A 26,872-nucleotide genomic window follows, 5' to 3' on the forward strand; every position below is an offset into this window, starting at 1 on the left:
TAAATTCTGGGGGACTTTCATTCCCCGCTCTGTGCTCTTCCTCCCCCAGTGCAATTCCACTATTGTCTGTATACAACCCAGTGTTAATTTCCTAGCACTGTTGTGACACAGTAGCACAAACTGGGTGGCTTGACACAGAGAAATTTATTGGGTTCACGGTTCTGGAGGCCACAAGTCCAAAACCAAGACGTAGGCAAGGCCACGCTCTCTAGGAAGGCTCTGGAGAAAATCTTTTCTTTGCGTCTTCCTAGCTTCTGGGGATTGCTGGTAATCCTTCCCATTCCTTGGCTTATAGATGCATCATTCCAGTTTCTATCTCTGTCTTCACGTCGGCTTCTTCCCTGTGTGCGTCTGTGCTTCTGTCTTCATGGGGCCTTCTCCTCTCTGTGTGTCTGCACCCAAATTTCCTTCTTTTCACTAGGACACGAAGCATTGGATCAGGGCTCACTCTACTCTAGTATGACCTTACCTTAACTTGACTACCTCTGCAAAGATCCTATTCCCAAACAAATTGACACCACAAGTGTCAGAAATTAGGACTTCTGCACGCCTTTTTGGAGGACATAATTCAATACACAACAAACTGCGTTACCCTTATTTACATATATGTAAATTTCCCCTAGGGACCTGTTAGCTTCTTGAGAGCAGGAAATTTACCTTTAAAGCCTCAGTGTCCAACTTAGCATCTGAATTATATTTAGGTAAACGTATATAGACGCATCTCAATAAATGTCAAGTAAGAGCAATGTTCACATTGCGAAAGACCAATTTGGGGAAAACATGTAGGAGAAATAATAGAATATTAAATAAGTATTTTAATTTTGGGCTGTGAAAATAAGTCTTTATATAGTATGTCACTTCATATGCAATTTTTGGTCGTAGGTGACAGAAAAACCCAGCTCACTCCGTCTCAAAATAGCATGGAAACATATTGGCTCATGCATCTAAAATGTCCAGAGGTCGTTTCTTTTTCATGTGATTCATTGGCTCAATGATACAACCAAGAGAAAATGTAGATTTCTTCTTTGAACCATGACAGAATAACTGACACCAGACTAGCCATAAACAACTTGAAAACTGGACAACGTCTCTGAAACCAGTTTGTAGACACAGCAAAACAGTCGGGTCTGTGATACTTGAGAGAAATGAACCAACTAAGATCACATTGGTGATCACTGTTGGCATCTGACTAGAGGCGTTTTCCAGACTGCAGTCCAGTAAGGGGGAACCAGGCAGACTGCGATGTTCTCCCTGAACTGAAGACACTGGGATTGGAGTTTGGGAATGCTGAGGTGAATGGAATTTGTAGGGCAGGATGCTGGGGGAAATGGGAACTGGGCAGGGCAAGAGCTCAAGAAACAGGCAAATCCGCACAACAGTCGGTTTAGGTGTTTCGGCAGAATACTACGTTGCGCATGTGCGGTGCGAAACCCCATGAGGTCTCGCAAAGAGCCGTGAGCTGAAAAATTCCCAGAGCTCACATGCGGCTGGGGATGCTTGATTGTCCCATTAGAAAACTAGAATGGGGAGACCATATTGAAAACATGGAGCATTCAGTGGAGACCATAGAAGTATTGCAACTTAGTGCTAAAGCTAAGGCTACTGTAGACCCATCTTAACAAAGCTTATGAAGAAGCATCAAGGGGCACTTGGGTGGCTCAGTCAGTTAAGTATCCGACTTAGGCTCAGGTCATGATCTCCCAGTTTGTGAGTTCAAGCCCAGTGTCAGGCTCTGTGCTGACAGCTCAGAGCCTGAAGCTTGCTCGCCCCCTCTCTCTCTTCCCCTTCCCTGCTTGTGCATGCATGCACTCCCTCTCTCTCTCAAAATTAGATAAATACATGTTTTAAAAAAGCATCAAAAGGATAAACTGATCCACAGATAACCTGCCTTCCAGTCATAATAAAATTCAACACTCTTTAAAAGAAGTTTTTATAAAAATTCAGACACCCAACAACATAATATTCATAATTTCCATCATCCAATAAAAATTACTAGATATGCAAAAAATAAAAGCAGAATATGGTAGCTCATATCCAGGAAAAGACATGTGTTAATAAAAATAGACCCAGGGATGCCTGGCCGGCTCAGTCAGCAGCGCATGTGACTCTTGATCTTGGGGCTGTGAGTTCAAGCCCCACTTTGGGCATGGAGCCAACCTAAAATTTAAAAAAATAAAAAATAAGAAATAAAATGCAGAGACAATAGCTTCACAGAAACTGCTTAAATAGCTCTCACAATTATACAGGAATATACATGTAGATCCCTATACATCCCTATATAATCCAGCTCCCACAATTATTTATACATATATTAATTAGATTTTATATATGATATATAGCTTTATATATACTATATCCATATATAATATATATCCTTATAAAATATTTTTATATCCCTATATAATCCTTATATATAATATCCCTGTATTATGCACACAATATATATTATATACACATTCCTGTATATATTTCTACGTACAAAAAGATTTGTTCAGGGAATTGGTTTACCCACTTACACATATATGTGTATGTATATATCCACTTACGCAGTATATATATGTATGTACCTACTCACTTATACTATATATATATATATATATATATATATATATACACACCCCCTACTGGTTCTGTTTCTCTACTTCCCTAACTGATACACTGGAATACATCTATTAATTTATAAAAGTTCTTTTATAGCAATTACTCTTACATTTCCAGCTATGACTTAAAATTTGAACTTCTCAGGGCACCTGGGTGGCTCATTCGGTTAAGCCTCCAACTCTTGATTTCAGCTCAGGTCGTGATCTCACAGTTTGTGAGATTAGAGCCCTGCATAGGGCTCCATGGTGACAGCACGGAGCCTGCTTGGGATTCTCTCTCTCCCTCTCTCTCTGCCCCTCCCCTGCTCATGCATGCTCTCTCTCAAATAAATAAACTTAAAAAAAAATTAAAATTTGAACTTCTCTGCTTTCCATATTTTAGAATCTCATGGTTTTTGGTCTCCAACTGTCCCCCCCCCCACCCCCCCAAACAATTAGGAACTTACCAGTTTATTTTATTTAATCTTATTTCTAGGGTTTGAAAGTTATAGAATAAGGCTTTGGCCTGAGCCCAATCTGTTATCATGCACCAGAATTCTTTAGTTAGTTTGCAGGGGGGGATTATTTTGTTTTGTTTTAAGTAATCTCTATATCCAAGATGGGGCTCCAACTCACGACTCTGAGATCAAGAGTCACATACTCTACCCACTGAGCCAGCCAGGCACCCTAGTTAGTTTTTGTTTTATTTTTTATTTAAAAAAATTTTTTTTAATGTTTATTTATTTTTGAGACAGAGAGAGACAGCATGAACGGGGGAGGGTCAGAGAGAGAGGGAGACACAGAATCGGAAGCAGGTTCCAGGCTCTGAGCCATCAACCCAGAGCCCGACGCGGGGCTCGAACCCACGGACCGTGAGATCATGACCCGAGCCAAAGTCGGATGCTTAACTGACTGAGCCACCCAGGCGCCCCTGTTTTATTTTTTTAATAAAGTATCTGGAACCATTTTTTTTAAAGGCCTAGAAAAATGTCATCATTATAGCTAAGACTCCTCAGTTCGGACAGTATGGATTTGTGAAAGGTTTAAATATAGAAATGTTAAAGACACAAAGGGTGAAGACATAACTTTCCACATCTAAAAATCACTGACAGGTAGACTGGTATAATGTTAAATGCAAAGAACTTTCACATGTTCTCAAAAAGACACATGATAGAATTTCTACCTTTTTAGGGAGAAAGGGATCAAATATTCTACTTAACTGGTGAATACCTTCTTTCTGAGAAGGAAGTTCATTATTGGCTTTATCTTAATTTTTTCACGCCACACTAACATAAGCTTGGTTTCAGAAAAAAAAAAAAAAAACTCTCAAAAAACTACTGTGTATCAAAATTTGAACTTTTGGGGCACCTGGGTGGCTCAGTCGGTTGAGCAGCCGGCTTCAGCTCAGGTCATGATCTCACGGTTTGTGAGTTCAAGCCCCGCGTTGGGCTCTGCGCCGACAGCTCGGAGCTTGGCTCCTGCTTCGGATTCTGTGTCTTCCTCGCTCTCTGCCCCTCCCGCGCTCACACTCTGTCTCTCTCTCTCTCTCTCTCTCTCTCTCTCTGAAAAATAAGTAAACGTTAAAAAAAATTTTTTTTAATTTGACCTTTCAAATTCTTAAAACGTTAACTGCATTAACAAAACACTGACACCTAACAGAGTTCCTAAGTAAGTCTCCATTAGCATATCAATTCTTATGTAAATGATGCTTCTGAGTGCCGACAAAATGAATTCTAGCACAATTTAATTCTTAAATAAATTAAGTTGAATCATCTTTTTGTTCCCTTAATTGTCACTCACTTTTTGAATCCTTTATTTATGTTCTTTTTACACCATGGCTAACACTCGAAGGAATAAGGTATGTAAATCATTTTGCAAACTATAAATCACGGGAAAAGGTAAGGTAATGTATTGTAACCTTTGGTTTCACTAAGCCCTACTCTAGTGGTCGTTGTTTGGAAAGGTCTTCTCTCACTTGCACAACTGCTAACACTAATTTTTCCCTGTCAATATGCCTTTCACATTCTTAGGAGGAAATCCTCCCGGTGAAGTTTAAGTAGCCAAAGACGAGAGTAACCGAATTAAAGTGTGCTAATGGTATTTGAAGACTAAAACCGCTCCAAGCCCCAACTTGCTTTTTGTGTGCGTGGTCTTTGGCCTCATGTGTACAGTTAGGGAAGGAACCCAGATTATCTGTCCTGGGCACCAATCTACCAGCTCCAAGATGCTGTATAGTGATGAATTAACTTTACTCAAAGAGAGATTTGGCCTTTGTCCCTGCTCTTGGGAGTCGATCTTTGCACCCTTGGAATTTCCTGAAGAATTCCAATAAACGTGTTATGATTCACGACGGGCCCTCAGACCACACCTAACAGTTTCTGTTAACTAGATGACTCCTAGTGGGCACCTGGTAGGTTAATGCAAAACAAGAACTCCTTGCGGGGGTGGGGGGGCGCCTACGCCAATAGTTTTAAAGTGAGCACTGACCATACCATAAAGACTGAGCCACATAGTGCCCATCTTACCCCCCAGGAGGGGAGAGGGCGGTAGATGGAGCTTAGCCAGTGTGGGTGTGTTCAATCAGCCATGCCTACTTAACGAAACCCCGTTAAAATCTCTGCACAACCAACTCACTCAGGTGAGTAAGTTTGTTAGTTGACGACACTCCTTGTGGGTTCTGCCACCTAAAGACACCGGGAGAGTCATGCATCCTTGAGGACATGGCACTCGAAGTTGAAGTAGATAGATTTAAGATACGCAAGAGCCCGGGTGGCTCGGTCAGTTAAGTGACCAACTCTTGATTTCGGCTCAGGTCGTTTTCTCATGGTTTGTGAGATCGAACCCTGCATCAGGCTATATGCTCACAAGGCGGAGCCTGCTTGGGACGCTCGCTCTCTGTCCCTCCCCTGCCTTGTCTCTCTTTCAAAATATATAAATGAACTTATTTTTTAAAAAAGATTTTCAGGAGCTAGATTTAGTGGTTGGTTGGAACCTGGCTGATGTTGGGAATTGACATGAATAACTTGAGCCAGTTAGGATTTGGTGATTGACTGGAAGGAGTCATGGGTGACTCCCAGGTGTCAGACTTGGACAACGAGGGACACGGCGGTGCCATTCACCGAAGCAGAAAACACTGGAAGAGGACAGGTCTGTCAGGGTAACACCCCAAGCTCAACAGGACTTGCTGAATTCGATGTACCTATAAGCCATGTGTTTGGAGAGGTCTACTGGAAGCTCCATTTATGGGTCTGGAGCTCAGAGGAAAGGCCTGGGCCATATGTGTAGACATACAAGTTGTTGGTGTAATAGAAGGTATCTGAATTCATGAAAGTGATCAACTTACCTAAGAAGAATGTGCACAAAGAGCATGTTGTACACTTTTTTATTTTTATTGTATTTTATTGTATTTTATTGTATTTTATCTTATTTTATCTTATTTTATTTTATTATTTTATATCTACCCTGAGAGAGAAAGACAGAGAGAGAGAGAGAGCAGGCACATGTGTGTGTTAGTGGGAGAGGAGCAGAGAGAGAAGGAGAGAGAGAATCTCAAGCAGGTTTCTCACTGCCAGCGCAGAGCCCAGACTCCGGGCTCGATCTCAGAACCACGAGATTGTAACCTGAGCTGAAATCAAGAGTCGGACGCCCAAACACCTGAGCCACCCAGGTCCCCCTCACATCGTAGACTTTAAATATCTTACAATTTTATATTAAGTTAAGCCTCTACAAAGCTGAAATTTACAAAACAGTAACTTCAGATAACATTTTTTGCTTTGTGGTTCTCTTTTTTAGAGGGCGGGAAGATCTGTTTTCCACAGGAATATTCAGACTATACCAATTTATTTTATTCTTGAATGTTCTTTTTTTTTTAAGTTTATTTATTTTGAGAGAGAGAAAGAGAGAGTGCATGCATGCACATGAGCAGGGGAGGGGCAGAGAGAGAGGGATAGGAGAGAATCCCAAGCAGACTCCATGCCGTCAGCACAGAGCCCAAGGCAGGATCGATCTCACAAATCGAGCTGTGAGATCATGACCTGAGCCGAAGTCAAGAGTTGGAGATTAACCAATGGAGCCACCTAGGCTCCCTGTTCTTTTTTTTTTTTTTTCTTAAATATTTTATTTTTAAGCAATTTCTATACCCAATGTGGAGCTGAAACTCACAACCCCAAGACTAAGAGTCACATGCTCCACCAACTGAGCCAGGCAAGCGTCTCTTATTCCTGAATGTTCTAATGCTATTATTCGAAGAGTTTCCCAAAGGTACACAACCAGAAGTCCTGTGGGGAATTAAAAAGCTTCCACCCGTGGCTGGTCTACTGTTGCCAGCCCATTTCCCAACCCTGAAACTCCACAGTGATACAGTTTATCACCACATTCAGATTCGCCCGGGTTAAATCATATTCTGTGGCACAGAACAAGTGATATCATGTGAAATTCTCAGCCTCGTTCCCTCAACACCAATATTATACAATGATTTCAGTCTGTTCAGAATAGGGCATGACAAAATAGTCACTACGCTATGGAAAGACTGGATTTTAGCCAATATCATTTTCTGTCTTTAACGACTTAAATAGCTATATGGCCATCCAGCTCTCATTATGACCTTCATTTGTCAGGTGCTTGAAAATAGCCCAGACACCTTTTCTTCCAGAGAGGCACCCTCCTGGGAAGAATGAGCCAGAAAGAGAGAGAAGGAGAGACAGCTCACAGCGGGAGCAAGCAAGGCGTCCTATTTCCTGCGGGAGCCATTTTGATTTGTGTGTTGGGGAGATTGCTCTCTGCCTCAGAAGGGTCTTTAAGACGTGCAGCTCTCCCTTTCCAGGCCCAGGCCCCTGAAGGAATGGTCAGAGATGTGTGATTTCTTCTCCAGCTTGGCCATGTTTGTGTCCTTGCATTTGTGCTTAATCCTTTGCTCTGACCACTTCTGTGAGCCTCTGCACCCCAACCTGGCTCCAGAAAGACTTTGTATCGATAGACCTCAGAGATAGCCTTCCAAAAAATTTTTTTCAGGAAAAAAAATACATAAAATGCTAGGCTACTTGCTCTGCAAGACAAAACTTTGCCTGATCAAAATGTGTATCATCTCGGGGCACCTGGCTGGCTCAGTCAGTTAAGCATCTGACTTCTGCTCAGGTCATGATCTCACGGTTTGTGAGTTCAAACCCCGAGTCAGGGTCTGTGCTGACAGCTCAGAACTTGGGGCCTGCTTCAGATTCTGGGTCTCCCTCTCTCTCTCTGCCCCTCCACTGCTCACACTCTGTCTCTCTCAAGAATCAGAATAATAATAATAATAATAAACAGAAATAAATAAATAAATCACTGTATGTTTGAAACTAAATGAGAGCCAGGACAAATACAGAAACACCCAATTCTCTAAGTAGTCAGGGACAATTTTTTTCCCCCTAAGCCTCCTTTCCTGACATGATCCCATGAGAGTTTCTTCATATTTGTGAGGCTCCATAATCCAGGTTCCTAGCCATAGATGAAAATTCCCTGAGCACCAAAGGATTGGTTTTCAACACATCGGCAATATCCTCTTCTTGGTTATCTAAGTAGATCTACTTCAAGGAAAGAGGGCACGGAGAGCAAGGTCTTGATATTTGGGATATGAGAAAATCCAAGGGGACTGTGAGGAAACTTCTGTGGCTCTGTCAATACTCTATCTCTTGGTTTCTGGTTAAACAACTACATTTTTTATGAAAATTCACTCAAATGTACTTATGACCCGCGCATTTTCCTGTATGGTTTATACTTCAAAAGAAGTTCATATTTTGAAAAAATCCATTAACATAAAAAATCCATTCACATCATTCATCTCCCAAAAGCCTGATAAGCCAAGGACATCTAACTCATGCTGGATCCACCTAGAGCTGGGTTGTCGAATGTGGTGTGCACAAGCCACATGTGGCTGTTGAGAGCTTGAAGGGTGGCTGGTCCACACTGAGTTGTGCTGCAGGTTTACACCACACACTAAATTTTAAAGACACAGTATGAAAAACAGGTGAAGTATATTATGAATAATTTTATATCCACCACATGTTGAAATCATGTGTTTCAGATATATAGGGCAAAATAAAATACATTGTTAAAATTAGTCTCACCTGTTTCTTTTTGCTTGTTATATGGCTACTAGGAAATTAGATATTACACATGTGGCTCACACTATATTCTCTTGGACAGAATGGCCCTAGTGTCTCGAACTCTACCATTAGGCTGAGTGTGAGGTCGATGGTATAAACCCTGGCTTGACACACTCATACCTAACGTGGATATGCCCGTTCCCCGTGCAACAGCACAGAATACTTTATATGCTGGGGGAAAAGAACAATTATTTACCTTGATTTTTAAACTTGGGTTAAATACATACACATTATGCTTGATTTATTTTAATTAACACTCAGCTGAGTTGGGAATTAATAACAGCGAATGGTGTAAAATGTTGTGAAGTTAAAAATAGTCAAAGCAACGCTTCTAGAAAGGACCAACCGGGAGAGTCAGAATGCAGACAATCACGAGTCCAGACCACCCCAGCTAGGGAAATAGTACATCTTTTCTCTGGCTAAAAGTCTTCCCCCTTTGTCTAATATTTCTGCTTGCTGCGGGATGTTTTTTCAGGATTGATACTCGAGCTGTAGAAAACGTTCCTCCATCAGCGGAATCTGGCACAACAGCAGGCTCTTCAGATAGCAGGACCGGCAATTTTCAAATTCACTCTGGATTTGTTAAGTGGTTTGCAGCTGAGAAGCTAGATGAGCTGACTTTTCACTGCATGAATTCTAAAAATGCTTAGAGGCAAGCATCTTAAGAACTGCGATATTCTGTGGGCTATGTAATCAGTACATTATCAAAATATATGCACTTTTGATTATTACAGTGATCTAAAAATTGCTAATTATATAATAGCATGCCAACCAAAACATAATTACAGATAATACATTATTTGGTGTGGATTCCTGTTATTGGCAAACTCTGAAACTAGTTACATATTTTCCCTGAAAATTCGAAATTCATTCCAAAAGTGTTAGACTCAGTCAAAGCTAGAAAGAAGCATTTGAGTAGGCTCAGGAAAATCATAATCTTTTTCCATGACAGCCACTGGGGAAACATCTACCAATGGAAGTTTGACAAAATTGTGCACCATAAGCAAGGGTGAGGGGAGAATCTCTGTCATTCCATTCTTCCATTTGCAAAGGTTCTAATCCCCACCCTTAAGCTGACTATTCCATGGCACCGAGCTCACAGAACATTTGACATTTGTATATGTAATGCTATTTTTGCATTCGATAATCGTTGGAAAAATCGAAGTCTAAGCATCTATAGGACAAAATGTTCTTTGTAAGCAGCAACACAACCAAAGAAATTTCGTTGGATATTGCACTTGACTCAAAGATTGCTCTACCTGTGTTGTTATAAACCAGGTATTCAGAACCAAAAAAAAAAAAAAAAGTGGGAAATGAGGGGAAGGAAAAGGGAGAGACAGGTTGTCAAGGGGAGGAAGAGGAAAGAGAAAGAGAATGGAATGGTGCATCTTCTGGAAGTCATCAAAAGCACTGATTTAAGTTTACCTCCTGCTTGATCTAAACAGTATCCGTGCAAAGCTCACCCCAAACCTGGGAAATTTCTCTGACTGGAAAGAGCGAGTAGGTCAAGACCTCATGCTTTGTGGGACTGAGGCCCCACCTGGGCTTCTGGGCTCCAGTGTGGAGCGGACTTAGGATTCTCTCTCCCTCTCGCTCTCTCTGCCCCTCCCCCACTTGTGCGCACTCTCATTCTCTCTCAAAATAAACTTTAAAAAAATTTAAATACAATATATTGTCCTTCTAGCAAGCCCGAAGCCATCTCTTCCAGGCATTTGTTGGCCAGCTCCCCAGCATACATTCCTTTTTACCACCATTTCAGGAAGACCCCAACCTCCCCAGGATCAGGGTTTAGATGAGACTAACCCCACCCCCAACTCCAGGGTGGACGCTGATTGGCTGATCCTATTTCCCAGGCTAGGGTGTGCTCCTCAGGAATAGGCAGGAGATCCAATGGGCTCAGCGGGACACAAGAAGAGATGTTTGGGGGCTCTCTGTGAAGGAATTATGGGAGCTTCCCGTAAGGTGCTTGCTCTCTGCCTCTACAGACAGGAAACTAGCCGTCCCAGTTGTGGCTGGCGGCTATCCCAAAACTCTAATGACTAACCACTTTGAAAATAAAGTTGATTCCATGACACGCAGGGAGCAGACAACACTGGGTCCGTGGTGGTATCTTTGTTTCTTAAATCAACTGTCTTGAGATACCAATAACATAAGATAACATGCACCCATTTTAAATATGTATAAAGTTGATCATTTTGTTTTAACTTATTTTGAAATAACCTTGAACTTACAGAAAAGTTGCAGAGGGACTATATAGAGCCCCTGTGTACCTCCCCAGTCCCCTAATGTATCACCACCTCTCCAAGTTGTCACTGTCCACCTTCACATAATATGATACCACTGCACAGAGCATGGTTCATTCACCCCCTCCTATCCCTCTTCCGCGGTCATCGTACAACTTACTTCTACATGTAGTAAAAGCCACACATACATTCTCATTCGTTTTGACCTGCATAGTCAATTATTTGAAAAATAATTAAAAATGAGAAATAGAGGGGCGCCTGGGTGGCTCAGTCAGTTGAGCATCCGACTTCGGCTCAGGTCGTGATCTCACAGTTCATGGGTTCAAGCCCCGTTGGGCTCCTTGCTGACAGTTCGGAGCATGGAGCCTGCTTGGGATTCTGTGTCTCCCTCTCTCTGCCCCTCCCCTGCTCACGGTCTGTCTGTTTCTCTCTCTCTCTCTCAAAAATAAATAAGCACTAAAAAAATTATTTTACTGAGAAAAAGAGTCATTAACATTCACTAACATATTTACCATGTCCGCTATTCTTTGTTCCCTTATTTAGATCTGAGGTTTTAATCGGGGATCGTTTTTCATCAGCTGGAAGAACAAATTTTCTTTAACATTTTTGGTAGGGCAGTTTTGCCTGAACAATGTCTGTCCTTTTGTCCGTCCTTTTGAAGGATATTTTTGCTAGATATGGAATTCTAGGTTGATGTTTTTTAACTCTCTCATTACTTTCAGAACAGAAATATTCTGTGTTCCAGCTGATATTAAGAGACACCAGATAATACCAGAGAGGTGAGAAATCAGTGGTTATACTTTTTTCTTCCCGTGGGCAATTCTTCCCATCCCTTCTCCCCATAATGCTTTTAGTAGTCTATATTTATCATGGTTTCCCAACAGTGTGGTTATGGATTTTTTTTTTTTCAGTTGGTTTGGAAATTTGGAGGCGATTACTTCTTAAAACATCTTTTTCTTCAAGTGATTTTGTTTTCTCCTTTCTCCTCTCCATCTGTACTCCAGTTACATGTACCTGTAATTGATATTTATTGTCCTACTGGGTGCTAAGGTTCTTTTCATTTCTTTCATCTTTTTTCCTTCAGCTTGACCACCCACCGTTCTTCTGCAGTGTTTTCTTTTCTGCATGTCTAATCTGCTGCTAATCCCATCCAATGAAATGTTTATTTTAGATACTGTATTTCTCAATTCCAGAAAGTTCCTTTTTTTTTTTTTTTTAAGTAGGCTCCACACCCAGCATGGAGTCCAATGTGGGGCTTAAACTCATGACCCTGAGATCAAGATCTGAGCTGAGATTAAGAGTCAGACCCTTAACCAACTAAGCCACCCAGGTGCCCTTCCATTTTGTGGCTTTTAAATATCTTTTTTTCCTCCTCATTATGGTCTTGCTCTCCTTTAGATACTTGAACATTTTTATGGTAGTTGTTTTAAGGCTTTTTCTGCTGATTCCATCATTGCTGTCATGTTTGGGTCTTTTTTCTCTTTTTTTTCCATTTTTCTATATTGAGTAACCTTTTTATTTGATGCTGGATATTTTGAACATTATATCGTTGAGTATCTGAATTTTTTCTTCCTGTAAAAAACATGGAATTTTGTTTTGGCTGGCAGTTCAGTTACCCGCAAGTCAATTTGACCATTTTGAGGCTTGTTTATCAGCTTTTTTAGGATATCTAGAGCAGTCTTTAATCAAAAGCTAATTTAATCCTACTACTAAAACAAGAGGCTTCTCTCCACTGCCCAGGATGTTCAACTAGGTCTCTCAGTTCTGGCCAGTCAGGACCTGAATATCTTCTAGACCTGAATGGCCCTGGGAATGGCTCAGCATATGTAGCTGTTCTTTGCCTGTCTGTGGTATTTCACTTTACACGTATACAGCTTAGAATTCAGCCACAGACTCAAGACCACCCCTATGCAGGTTTCCACATTTCTGGAACTCCGTCTCTGCTGGTTCTCTGCTTGGTGTTACACACACACAGCCCCGACACACTCACCATGGCCTGAGAGAGCCCGCTAGCTCCAAATCATGCCAACTCAGCTATGTTGGGGAGCCTCAACCACAGCTGTGAAACAGACTACCTCTATGGCCACCCTGCCAATAGATGCCTCACTCCTGCCTCTCCCCTCAATTATGTCAATTCCAACTAAGTCTCATGCTGTAGGAACTTGAATCATACCAGGGACCCCAGTGGGGGAGAGACTCTAGTTTTTAGCTTTCCAGTCTCTGAGCTCAGGGAGGCACTTCAGAAGGAGATTGGTATGGATCCTCAGCAAGCCGACACGTATTTGCCACATAAAAGATTTCAAACCATGAAAAAAAATGAGTGAAACTCATTCAACATCCATGAGCAAACCACTCAGCTTACCAAATATTAAGGTCTGTCATATCTGCTTCAGATTATTTTCAAAGACATCAAATTTAACAGATACACTTAAAAGTTATTTTTACCCCCTTGTCGGGGCGCCTGGGTGGCTCAGTCGGTTAAGCATTGGACTTCGGCTCAGGTCACGATCTCACAGTTCGTGAGTTCGAGCCCCGCGTCGGGCTCTAGGCTGACAGCTCAGAGCTTGGAGCCTGCTTCACATTCTGTGTCTCCCTCTCTCTCTGCCCCTTCCCTGCTCATGCTCTGTCTCTCTCTGTCTCAAAAATAAATAAACATTTAAAAAAATTTTTTTAAGTTATTTTTACCCCCTTGTAGATTTCATTCCCTTCCCCAGTGATAATCACTATTTCGAATCTTCAGTTATTTTATCGATGCGTGCCAAGAAGATATGTCAAGAATACACAACGTACAAGCGTGACTAGTATTTCCAATGGCAAATTTCCATTCTTTCTTGGCAAACAAATATTTTTATGTGTAGGTAGCCCCTGTGATGGGCACCTTCTTTCAGTCTCCCGGTGGATAGACATTAGCTCTCCTCCAAGAAGAGGAAATTTGGGGGAAAGATCTTTCCATTTCTTCAGCTATGTCATTTCTCCCAGGACATGTGCTTCACTGCCCTTAGACCACAAAGGGGCAGCTGCCTCTGCCCAACACTGACTGAGTTGAATGGGATGGGCCTCCTCCTGCTATCCCCAGGTATCATCCCCCTGGGCCTGCCCAGAGAGTGAAGTGAATACATCCAGGAATCCATGAAGGGTGCAACAGTTCTAGACTGAAGGGATTTAAATACCTACAGAATTGGGATTTACTGGGACATGTGTCTGGGAGAGTGCCTTCACTTTGGGCCAACAAGGCCTCCATGAAAGTACTTAAACTCTCACCAACCACAAGAATCCTTTTTTTTTTTTTTCCCTGAATCTTCCCTACACACAAAAGATTTCTATTTTCCCATTAATATCATTTTGGCTTTGTTTCTTGCAAACGGATGCCCTGACGTTATTAGGCACAGACAGCATTCACACTTTCCCTGACCAGAGTTACTTCACAAGGGAGAACCTCAAATCCAAGTTACTTCACCAATTCTGAGAGAAAGAGGGAAGACAGGTAGATGGAATGGGAAGGAAAAATCTCAGTGCCCATACATCTCGCAAACACATCAACAACCGAGGCAAGAGGATGAACCACCTTATACTTGAGATATATCAAAATATATCAAGATATTTTTCCAATATGTGAATCACAGGAGTCTCTCCCTGTTTTTCCTTCTTTTCCAGTATAATTCTATAAAACATGTTGTGTCAAGTGACAACTCCCAACGGTGGATGATAGAGTATTTCTGTCAATAGGGAACTGTTATAGTATGGTCATGCTATACGGAGCTGGAGATATGATTCTAATTGCCCCATTTTTCTTTTACTTTCTTTTGTTCGGTGACATACTTATCTCCCCAGATCTGGTTTCTCTGTGGAAGGAACTGAAATTATGCTGGAGAGCGGTTTTCTCTACGTTTCTTTCTACCTTATCTTTGGAAGGGGCAATGGTTTGTCTACAAAAATTTGTTGTACCATTATTAAATTTTAGAAGCCAAGACCTACTATCTAATATGCATCACTTCTTTTCAGAACTACTTTATTCTTGAGAGCAAACAGAGAGAGAGAGAGAGAGAGTGTGTGTGTGTGTGTGTGTGCGAGAGCTGACCTAGGTCCCTGGCTAGCTTACAAAACCTAAATGATTTTTGTTTTCTTAATTTAAAAGACGGCAAAATGATTTTTCTTTTTTTAATTTATTTTTTTTTTTGTTTTTTTTTTTTTTGTTTTTTTTATTTTTGGGACAGAGAGAGACAGAGCATGAACGGGGAAGGGGCAGAGAGAGAGGGAGGCACAGAAGCGGAAACAGGCTCCAGGCTCTGAGCCATCAGCCCAGAGCCTGACGCGGGGCTCGAACTCACGGACCGCGAGATCGCGACCTGGCTGAAGTCGGACGCTTAACCAACTGCGCCACCCAGGCGCCCCTTCTTTTTTTAATTTAAAGGGAGGTGATTCATCTGAACATTGTCAGCAAATAAATGGTCACAGGCCATGTACCAAGAACTTTCTGAGAGTTGGGGAAATTCACTAGATAAGCACACAGATTGCAGAACGAGAAGACACTATTGACTGAACCCTGGCTCTTAAACTAAATAGATATGTAATTTGGGCACAACATTTTACCCCTGGGATTCTATTTTCTTATCTGTAAAAGGGGCTAAGAATGGGTCGTCACACATTTGTGAGGATCAGGTGATATAGATTTAGGATACACCTGGAACCTGGTATTCATTCATTCATTCATTCATTCTATGCAACCTCGTACTACCTACCTTTCTGAAGATATAGTTTGAAGAAAAATCTTACACTAATGCTTACAATGACTCATTTTAATCTTTTGAGGAAATAACTGATAAAAATAAATTGCCACAGAAATACAGGACACAGAATTTTAACTCCTTTCACCACTACTGTGGAAATAGATATCTCTTATAGTTGGCCAGAGAAACACTCACAAAATATTCAAAAACCTGTGAACAAGCCTGTGAAGTATTATTTTAAATGTTTCATTACCAACTTCTACCGCTCTTAACACGGGAAATAAACATGAAAAGAAAAAAAAAATCTTCTCATTCATAAACATTGGCCCAAAGACCCTCAATATTGAAAGCAGCAATAAATGTCATTGGAAGTTCTGTGGGACATCTTTCCCCACTGACTTCAATTCAGGGGAAAAATTTAGTATCATCCCTTAAATTTTGTTTCAGGCACATTCTATTTCTTTTTTTTTTTAATTTTTTTTTAATTTTTTTTAACGTTTTTTTATTTATTTTTGGGACAGAGAGAGACAGAGCATGAACGGGGGAGGGGCAGAGAGAGAGGGAGACACAGAATCGGAAACAGGCTCCAGGCTCCGAGCCATCGGCCCAGAGCCCGACGCGGGGCTCGAACTCACGGACCGCGAGATCGTGACCTGGCTGAAGTCGGACGCTTCACCGACTGCGCCACCCAGGCGCCCCTTTAATTTTTTTTTTAATGTTTGTTTATTTTTGAGACAGAGGGAAACACAGCGCGAGTAGGGGAGGGGCAGAGAGAGAGGGAGAGACAGAATCTGAAACAGGCTCCAGGCTCCGAGCTGTCAGCACAGAGCCCGATGCGGGGCTCGAACCCACGAACGGTGAGATCATGACCAGAGCCGAAGTCGGACGCTTAACGGACTGAGCCACCCAGGTGCCTCAGGCACATTCTATTTCAAGGTCATGTCACCTTGTGTTTAAGGCTGATGAAGCCCAAGTAACCATCAATAGTGGAGCAGTTAAATAAATTATAGGACAGTCACACAACCAATGCCTGAAGCGGAAAAGGACCCCTATGTGCTAATATGGGTAAGATCCCCCTCATGTTAAGTTAAAAAGCAAAGTGCAAAACAGGGTACAGCATGTAACCTTTTGTGTAAAAGGTGGGGGAGGGAGGCAGTATAAGAATATAAATCTATATTTGCTGTATGTATATAAAGTAATACTGTCAGGATACAAACAAGCTGTTCTATTTCCATTATGGAGGAAAAAAGGATGGTTAAACACAAAATGAGGAGTAACATTTTTTAATGTATATATTTTTATATCATTCTGATTTTCTTTAAGCTTATTTATTTTGAGAGAGAGAGAGAGCATGAGCAGGGGAGGGGCAGAGAGAGGGAGAGAGAGAGAGAGAGTCCCAAGCAGTCGGATGTAAAAACAATTAAACTATTGGGGTGCCTGGGTGGCTCAGTCGGTTGAGCGTCCGACTCTGGCTCAGGTCATGATCTCGCGGTTCTGGGGTTCGAGCCCCGCCTTGGGTTCTGTGCTGACAGCTCGGAGCCTGGAACCCGCTTCCGATTCTGTGTCTCCCCATCTCTCAGCCCCCCTCCTGCTCATGCTCTGTGTCTCTCTGTCTCTCAATAATAAATAAACGTTAAAAAAAATTTTTTTTAACAATTAAACTATGAATGAAGCCTGACGAAAACTCAAGGAAGCATAGGCAAAAAAGAGCGTTGGAGGAAGAAAAGGATGGCTACAAAAATGTATCAGCTTTCATCTGTGCTCCTTCAAATCTTTGCTTACACTTCCTCTCCTCTCGTCTCTCCCAGTCTATTAAAAGCGCAATCTGTACCCCTCCTTCTCCCCATATGATGCCCCTTCATTCAATTTTTCTATTCTATGTTTCGTGGCACTTACCGCCTTCCAACACACAGTATTTTTTTTTTTAATATCTAATTCCCATTTATTTAAAGTTCTGTCAGTCTGTGTATACTATTTATATTAAAAACACAGGAAGCTGGGGCTCCTGGCAAAAATATACATTTCGATTTTGGAGATTGTTCAGACACTGAGAAGAGCTGTATCCTCAGCACCGGATCTGGGGGGGGCGGTGGGGGGAGGTCAGGCACAGGGTCTCTCCCTCCACAGAGCTGGCTCAAAGGGAGCACCCCAACCCCAATCCTTGGCCAGCCAAGAGTGGGGGTGGGAGAGGGAAGAGTCTTGTCAGTAGAGAATGAGCCCAGGGCATGGAAGGCGGGGGCAGAAGGACGGGACCCAGGAAGCCTGGGCTTTCGCCTCAGGTCTTCCCCAACCTTCCTCAGAGACCCTCACCAGCCCCTCGCCCTTCCAGGTCTGTCTCTTTCCTGGAGAAGCAGCCCGGGTGGGCTCTCGGACTTCCTGCTCAGAGGCCGCATCCAAGCTGGGCTTCACCCCTCCTCCGAGGCTCAATACTTCCCCTGGGAGGAGCGGGACCGGCCGGCAAGGTCCCAGGTCACCAGAGGCTGCGTAGGGTAAGGCCAGTGACCAGCGAGCCAAACACAGGAAGGGGAGGGCGGCAGACCTGTTGGGACCAATGGACGTCACACTGAGTGGGATCAATGTGCTTCTGGCACCTCCCCCAGGAGCGGGTGTTGGGCTGGCTCAGCAGACCCCTGCCCACCAAGGGATCTGGCCCACCTCTGCCCATCCACCTGTAGGCCCCTCTGACCCATCTGTCTCAGGGAAGGGAGGGTAGGGTGAGGAGGGGTGTGGAACCGGGTAAAGTGAGTCAGTGCTCGTGCGTGTGGAGTGGCAGCAATGGGGAGTGTGAGTGGGGGGCATGGGCTTCAGCTGGGCTCCTGGCTGCATCTGCGGCCGGGCCCTGGCACACACAGTATTTTTAACCTACTTAAGTACGTAGGGAAAAAAAGAAAAGAAAAAAAGCCTGGGGCACCTGGGTGGCTCAGTCAGTTAAGCATCTGACTCTTGATTTCAGCTCAGGCCATGATCTCCTGGTTGTGAGGGCTCCACGCTGACAGTGTGGGGCCTGCTTGGGATTTTCTGTCTCTCTCTCTCTCTCTGCCCTCTCCCTTGCTCGGTCTCTAACTCTCTCTCTCAAAATAAATAAACATTTTAAAAAATGCTTAAATAAGAGACAATAAGCAAGCAAGTAAATAATATGCCAGGTGGTTATAAATGCTGTGAATGCCATTCAATGGGGGAGAAACACTCGTTATAACAAATGGTGCTGGGATACCTCGATAGCCACACGCAAAACAATGACGGTGGATTCCTATGTAACACTATGTTAAAAAGCGAACTCAATCTAGATGAAAGATTTAAATAATTTAGATTTGAAGAGATGTATCTCAGAATAAATAAACATTTTTTAAGCCCGGCATTTAGTAGGTGCTCAATAAATGTTTGTTGACCGAATGAGCTCATTATTGTCTCTACAGAAAGTCAGTGCTCTACAGAACCGAACAATAGAACGTTTTCCCTGCAGTGCTATCCCTGCCGCAGAAGACTGAGAATTTTCCTCACTTTGAATTCAGGGTTCTGGACACAAAAACATGATTTATTAAGCCGTTTGGGAATGGTTCAACCACAGGCAAGTTTGTAAATACATTCTGTGTGTTATCACGTGCCTCTACGGAAGTGGTGGTCGAACTTTCAAACAGAAACCTGTTCACCTGTTCCCTTATTTTTCATTCTATTTTCCTTTGTCCCCGTCATCTTCCTTTCTTCTTTCATCTCAACATCTATGGGTGTGGTCATTTACACGGCTTTATTCTTGTCATGGTTGGAGCCTCAACAACATGAAGTCGTAGAAAAGAAGGAGGGTGGGAAATCTGGATGGGCTTGGGGCTGGAGACTGAAGCCTTTCAAGAGAGCAGCCTTTTGCCCAAAAGAATGCAGCAAACTCCAGCTCGATTCCAAAAAGGTACAAGAACAAGAACTGTGACACCATAGCGGCAGAAGTCTAAAAGGAGAGTCATTCTTTTTTTTTTTTTTTTTAAGAGAGTCATTCTTGGGAGGGGAGTGTAGAAAATGTCCTTAATCACCGTTTTCCAAGATGTATCCCGCAGACCACAATTCTCCATAGTTATTAATAGATTTTATACGAGCAAAGAGGATTCTCTATATTCAAATCAGTTTGGGAAGCACTGAGATAGATAGTGTTTCTTTCATGCAAGACTGTCCTGAGCCTTTAAGATTCTACTATATGACGTGAATCTCCAAGAGCGAATTCTCTTTTGCAGCATTTCTCCATCTTTTGTTTGTTTGTTTGTTTGGAACCCATTTCTCTGCAGATCATCTTGCAGGACAAATCTTCCATCAAGCACGTTTTGGGAAAAGATGGAGGGGACTGGCTAGACCTGGGCACGGTCCCAAGTTTTCTGCCAGGCAGATCAAGTCAGAGCCAAAGGACCAAGGTGCCCAATCTCCCATGGAACGGCAGGACAGTAGAGCAGAGGAGCCCTGGCTTGGAAATCAGGGATGCCTGGCGACCAAACCACTTTCTAGATGGGTCGTTTGGGCAAGTCATCTAATCCTCTGCAATCTTGTGTTTCTTCACCTATGAAATGGGAATAATCGTGCCCCCCCCCCCATCAAGCGGTGGTGAGGAATTAAATGGGATACCATATAGAAAACATTTAGGAGAATGCCTAGCAGAGTGAAATTTCACCAGAGGAGAACAGTTGTCCTCAGGAGTTGGGGAAGTTTTCTATTTTCTTACTGTTGAACTTCTTTAGGCTGGCTCACCCTTCACGGTGTAGGGGAATTCTGCAACTCCATGGACACCTGCGTTTCCAAACTTCTCACTAGCCCTGCGGGTTCTTCAATTGCAGAAATTATTCCAGACCCAACCAGACAAGGACTCAGGCTGCTGCTTCCTCCTCCCCTGCCCTCCCCCTGCCCCGGCTCTGGCAGGAGAAGCCCAGGAACGGGTCCTGATGTTTCCTCATCGATATGTTTACATTAGCTAAGACTTTTATAGATTCATCGATATGTTTACATTAGCTAAGACTTTTATAAATTCTGTAGAGAAAATGTCAAGCTGTAAACACGAACCGTCCTGGGGTGGGCGGGCTTTTAGGCACAACGCTTTGGGGCCACAGGACATTAGGCCGCCTGACGCATCAAGGGACACTTAACGAACAGGAATCAGCAGCACCTCTTTACTACAGGTCAATTCTTACAAACAATAGCTTTCTTAGCCTGGTCTAAGAAAATTCTGCATGGGCCATGACAGTAGAACAAAGTATTTGATTTATACTCTTAGTTCGATCTAATGTATCCCGGACTGGCTGGTTCATTTTTAAATGTGTGTTTTATTCAGAAATACTTTCTTGCATATGTTTTTTTTGCTCATAATCAGATTGTTTGGAGCTGTCTAATAGGATCCCGGCATATGGCCCTTACCGATTGGCTGCTGCTTGCCGAAAACTTCCAAACATCTTGTCCAAGGCAAACACATGACTTCCTCTTACATTTGCTTGCGACAACTGACTTGAGTGCTTTTTAGAGAAAATCCTTAAAGGTTTCTCCTCTTCTCTGAAAGCGTCTTTATTTCTGGATTTCAAACGTATTTTCTTTTCATTCTTTTCACCATTTAAATCATGTAAAGTTTCTATGTAGAAAGAAGAAAGAGTCTTATCCAAATGAAATTACTTGGCCAGGAAAAAAAAAAAAAATCCACCTTGGGACCGAACCCTTCCCAAATGGTATTCGTCCCTTCATTGTTCCCTCACTCCACAAATATTTATTGAGTGCTGACTGTTGTAAGACATTACGTAAGATTCTGCGAGTGAAATAGAGATAAATTAGTCACCAGCCCTTTCTCCGGCAGGCCTAGGGGAGACAGGCCTGAGATACAAATGTTGGCAAGGACACTTACAAAGGAGTCATAAAGATGAGAAGAACAGGAGATAAAATGTCATCCACCTGTGACTCAGCCACAGAAGTTAACTCTTCCTCAGGGAGGATTTGGGCATGCTGAGCTGTATCCTTTCCAGAATTCTCTCTTTATATTCACGCTTCTTTCAGTCGATGCCTGCCGACGCCCTTACGCTGTGCAATGGTTGGGTTAAAAATTAGAACCGCATGATGGGTATTGAGCAGGGCACCTTTTGGGATGAGCACTGGGTGTTGTATGACAACCAATTTGACAATAAATTTCATATATTGAAAAAAAAAATTAGAACCACACATCCTAGGGGCCATAATCGACCCTGATGTATACAATATATACAAGAACTTAAAAAAAAAAAACAAAAACCAACTAATCTGGGTGTTGATTTTGAATCTAAAAGATTAAGTTCTTGTTGCCTACACATATTAACTTAGAAATAGCCCACTTTGGCATCGTCTACAAAGGCTTGACCTATGGTGCGAAACGCTAAGAAGTTAATTCCCTTAACACTGATAAAGGCCTGAAGGAAGGTGAGCAGGGCACATAGAAAATGCCCCTGCACAGACGAGAAGCCCCAGGAGTAGCAGATAACAACTCAGGCAGAAAATGTGTGCAAACAGATGCCCTCCAACACAGCACTGGCAAGAAAGAAACTCGGAGAACATTAGTCACTTCCTCACCGGAGGAGCGGGAAGGCCGGCGTCAGCCTGCTGGTGAACAGCAGAATTTAAAATAACCCTACTAAATTAGAGAAGTGGTCAGCATGCTTTTTTAAGTTCGCTGGAGATAAATGCAGGGTAGTACCTTCAAGAGAGGGAAACGAAGTATACAAATAGAAGGTGAGACGTGACTGGCTCCAGGCGAGGGTGGCTACACAAGGGCCAGCAATGAAAATAGATAAGCGACGGTCAGTCATAACACCGGCTCTGGAAACACCGCACAGGGTTCAGATGCACCAATACGTGTCCGGCAGAACCGTGAGATCACCCTCCTTTTATATTTGGTATTTGCCAAAACTTCCCCCAGGGCGCTGTGTCCGTTCCTGAGTTCCATGGTCAGAGGGACACCAAGAACTTGGGGAACATTCTGTCCTTACATTCAACGGGGCTTAGAAAATGGGACATATGCAAACAAGTGAGAGGCAGAGACGGTTCAGTCTGAAGAAGAGAAAGCCAAGAGGTGATTAGACTGGCGTCTTTAACTGGCAAGCTTGTGGACGTGTTTTTTATTCAGCTGTTCTGTTTTCAGCAGGGAGCAAACACACTTTTTAAGCTACAGTACAAATATTTGGGTTCAGCGTTAGGAGAATTGACTCCAATGGGGTTCGAACCGTCCTTTGGACAAATCCCTGCCCAAGTGGAAAGTCTCTGCTTGGAGGAAGGGTTTAGAGACGCGGCTGGGGGCCCTGCTCTTTTTCGTTGCAATTAGCTTGACGCTGAGACAGATTAGTAGCTGAGAGTTTCTTTCTTCTGGTGTTTAAGGCCTTTTGTTTTCACCCCTCTTCCTGGTCTACAGTTTGTAGTAGTCTGTCTCCTCTGTGGTCTAAAAATAACGGTTCTAGTGGGGGCCCTGATCTGGTGCCCTGCCCCCTACCGGCCTTCCCTTCCGCCTCTTCCAGAGAATCTCTTCCAGCTCCTCAGCCGACCTCCCTTAGCTCACCTTGCGCCGAAACCCAGGTCCCTCCAAGGACACTTCTTCCTTTGCCCTCACGTTTCTGCCCAGCCCCCATACAGGATAGGGAAGTTGGCTGCCACCTTGCCTCCTATTATCTCATCTTGCAAATAAAATAAAATAAAATAAAAATAAAATAAAATAAAAATAAAATAAAATAAATAAAATAAAAATAAATAAAATAAATAAAATAAAAGAATATAAAAATAATATAAAATTAAAATAAAATAAATAAAATTAAATTAAAATAAAATAAAATAAAATAAATTAAATAAAAATAAAAATAAATAAATAAATAAAATAAAATAAAAATAAAATAAAATAAAACTCAACTCCACTCTCTGAGCCTCGTGGTTTTCTGCCCTTCCCGCTTGACATTGTCGTCTATCAGACCCCTTGCCACTCCACCCCCTGTTACTCATCAAAGTCTCAGCATCTGGCCTCCAAGCTCCGCGACCGCCAGGAGCTTCAACGCACGCGTGACAATCACTTGGCAAAACGGGTCTCGCTGTCGGGCACGGCCTGCAGCTGCCTGCACGCCCAGGGTCACGGAGGCCACGACGCCTGCAGCCCCTTCTCCTTCCGGGGCTTGTTCGGCTCCTCCCTCTGAGAACACAGCCTTCAGCCTCTTGGCGACTTCCGGTCCAATGCTCCGCCGGGGCCTCAGGGCATTGACCTCCTGTCTTGACTTCCGGCCTCGTCCAACAGAGCCTATGGTTCAGCAACCGGGGGCGCTTCTGCCAACACTCGACAATCCCTTGCCCTTTCGGCTCTTTTGCTCCCCTTGTCTGGCGAAATCTTTCACCTGATGAGCCCAGGCCCCCAGTAGCTGAATCCTTAGAAGTAAGGCCACACAGTATGGAGCAGATTTGTTTCACTGTCAGTGCAGAAAAACGAGTAACACACTCTTTCCTTCCACAAAACCTATCCCCGGGCTTCTCCCCGCCTGTGCCGACAGCAGCCCTCGCACCACACACACACACACACACACACACACACACACTTTTGCCCCTCTGTCTCAGAAAATGTGCCTGCTGCAATTTGAAGAAAATTGAAGCCCTCACACAAGACCCTTCCCTTGTCTGGTTGCCAAACATTCATAGCCATCCCTCTCCTTGAGCTTGGGATCCCTTCCCAGCCTGTCATCTCGGGACCCTTACACTCTCTGGTAACTCCTCTCCCTCATATAGAATCTGTTTCTTAGGGGTGGGGGTGGGGGGGGCACCTGGGTGGCTCAGTCGGTTAAGCGTCTGACTTCAGCTCAGGTAGTGATCTCATGCTTGGTGAGTTCGAATCCCACATCCGGCTCTGTGCTGCCAGCTCAGAGCCTGGAGCCTGCTTGGGATCCTGGCTCCCTCTGGCTGCCCCTCCCCTGCCCTGGCTCCCTCTGGCTGCCCCTCCCCTGCTCCTGCTCTGTCTCTTTCTCAAAAAAAAAAAAAAAAAAAAAATTAGAATCTGTCTCTTAGTGGGGGGCACCTGGGGGACTCAGTCGGTTAAGCAGACTCTGGATTTCAGCCTCAGGTCATGATCTGTGAGTTCAAGCCCAGTGTCTGGTTCTGCACCGTCAGCCCAGAGCCTGCTTGGGATTTTCTCTCTCTCTCTCTCTCCCACTCGTGTTCTCTCTTTCTCTCCAAATACATCAATAAACTTAAAAAAAGAAAGGATCTCTTGGCAGATCCTTATCATAGTCAAAGTGCCTGAATGTTTTATCCTCACTGTCTTCCCCAAGCCCCACCTTCCACACCCTCCCCGACTCCTCATTCTGGCTTCGCCTCAATCCCCCATCAAAACTGGTCTTGCCAGGGTCACCACGACCTTTGTGGCGCTAGATTCAGCAGACACCGCGCTCGTGTCACTGCACGGCACGGGGGTGGGGGGGGGGGTACTTCACCCTGCGGATCCAGCCGCACTGTTGGAAACTCTTTCCTGGGCTTGGGTGATGCGGGACCCTGCTCTGGCCGCCACGTCTCCTCTGCGCGCCCACGCTCCTTATCCTCAGCCACTGCGTAGTCAACACCTGGTGCCAGGCCCTCTCTCGTCTTTTCCCCACGCTCTGTCCTCTTCCTATGCATTCTCATCAATTGCAGACTTACCCCCCCATGACTTCCAAACGCGCGTCTCCAGACCACACATTCCGGCCGAGCTTCAGACCCGGTTTCCCCCCTGCCGGCTTGCCTCCACGTGGACGGCTCCCAGCTATCCCTACAGTTCCAGAACTAACTTCCTGAACTTCCCACCCACCCATCCGTGGCTCCCTTCTACTTCCCTGATCTCAGCAGAAGCCACGCCCACCTTTTCCGTTACGTAAGCCAGACATCTAGGCCTCACCCTTCACTGCCCTTTCTCCCTCACCCCCATTCTGATCCGAACATCCAGTCTTGTTGATTTCGTCCGCTAGATACCTCCCAAATCCATTCTCCACCTAAGCCACCGCGGCCTCCTGTCCACATGACTCCAGGAGCCTCGTCCTGTAACAGCCCGGATCCCTGCACTATCCTTTCACTGGGCATTTTTCCACCACCACCTCCACTCAGGAGCCGGAGTGATCTTTTGGAAGCTGAATTCTGAGAACGCCGCCTTTCTGCTTAAAACCCTGCAACGGCTGCTATTGCTCTAAAACAAAGAAGAAACTCCGTATCCTGCTCCTTCAGACAGATGCCACGGTGGCCTCTCAGGTCACGATTCTTCATGCCACAGGGCCTTTGCTCACACAGTTACCTCTGTTTGAAATTGTCAGTTCCCGGGGCGCCTGGGTGGCTCAGTTGGTTAACCACTCGACTTCAGCTCAGGTCATGATCTCGCAGCCCGAGAGTTCAGGCCCCATGTTGGGGCTGTGTGTTGACAAAGCCTGGAGCCTCTCTGCCCCTCCCCTGCTCACACTCTGTCTCTGTCTCTCTCTCTCTCTCTCTCTCTCTCAAAATAAATAAACATTAAAAAAAAATTTTTTTAAGAAATTGTCAGTTTCTTAGTTACGACTTCTCGTGGCTCTGAGGCAAGGGTCCCTTCTATAAAATATCCTCTAGCTTGGTTTCAGCTTTGCAGTTGATGGAATGATTGTTTGACTATTGTCTTCTCCCCTAACTGGGGAAAGGGGGGAGGGGGCTCTGTGAACACAGGGACCACCGTTGGCATGTCTATTCATTGCGATGCCAGGGTTTGGCACAGAGTCAAGAGCAAGGTAGACAATCAGGAAACAGTTGCCTAAAGGAAGAAATGAATGACTGAATGCTCAGTATCATAAATATACATTTACCAGTTCATAACTTAATTCCTGGAAGAGGATAGTTTTCTTTGAAAATCAGCTCTTAACATAGAGAAGTAGCATGTAATAAATCTCTGTTCCTCTTAAAAAAAAAATCTAAATATTCTGCTTATCTACCCATATCAAGCCAGATTTTCCCTGGATGATAATATAATATTATTCCATTCACCGTGGATTTTGAAATGAAGGAAAACATTTTGGCTTTTGGATCGAAACTTTTGGTTTCTCTTCTTTATTTTCATGCACTGATTTGCATTTAAGCTTCGACTTCCCCTACTGAGCAGACTTTGCCTCCCACCAGAGGTCTTCCCGGATGAAAGTGCTGTGCGGGGCATTGGAGCTCAGCCACGCTGGTGACCCACGGTCATAGTAGCC

At 43.8% G+C, this 26,872-nt stretch overlaps 1 long non-coding RNA gene across 1 annotated transcript; it reads right to left on the minus strand.

The window, feature by feature from the left end:
- Positions 1–1,135: 1,135 nt before the first annotated feature.
- On the minus strand, positions 1,136–26,113 carry LOC131483508 (uncharacterized). The gene is made up of 3 exons (XR_009247747.1): positions 25,329–26,113; positions 3,948–4,131; positions 1,136–2,157 (listed from the first exon to the last, which is right to left on the minus strand). It is a non-coding gene; the product is annotated as an uncharacterized LOC131483508 (long non-coding RNA).
- Between the last annotated feature and the right edge of the window lie 759 nt (positions 26,114–26,872).

The sequence above is a fragment of the Neofelis nebulosa genome, chromosome 8 (assembly GCF_028018385.1).
Source record: "Neofelis nebulosa isolate mNeoNeb1 chromosome 8, mNeoNeb1.pri, whole genome shotgun sequence".
In the NCBI taxonomy this organism is placed as follows: Eukaryota; Metazoa; Chordata; class Mammalia; order Carnivora; family Felidae; genus Neofelis; species Neofelis nebulosa.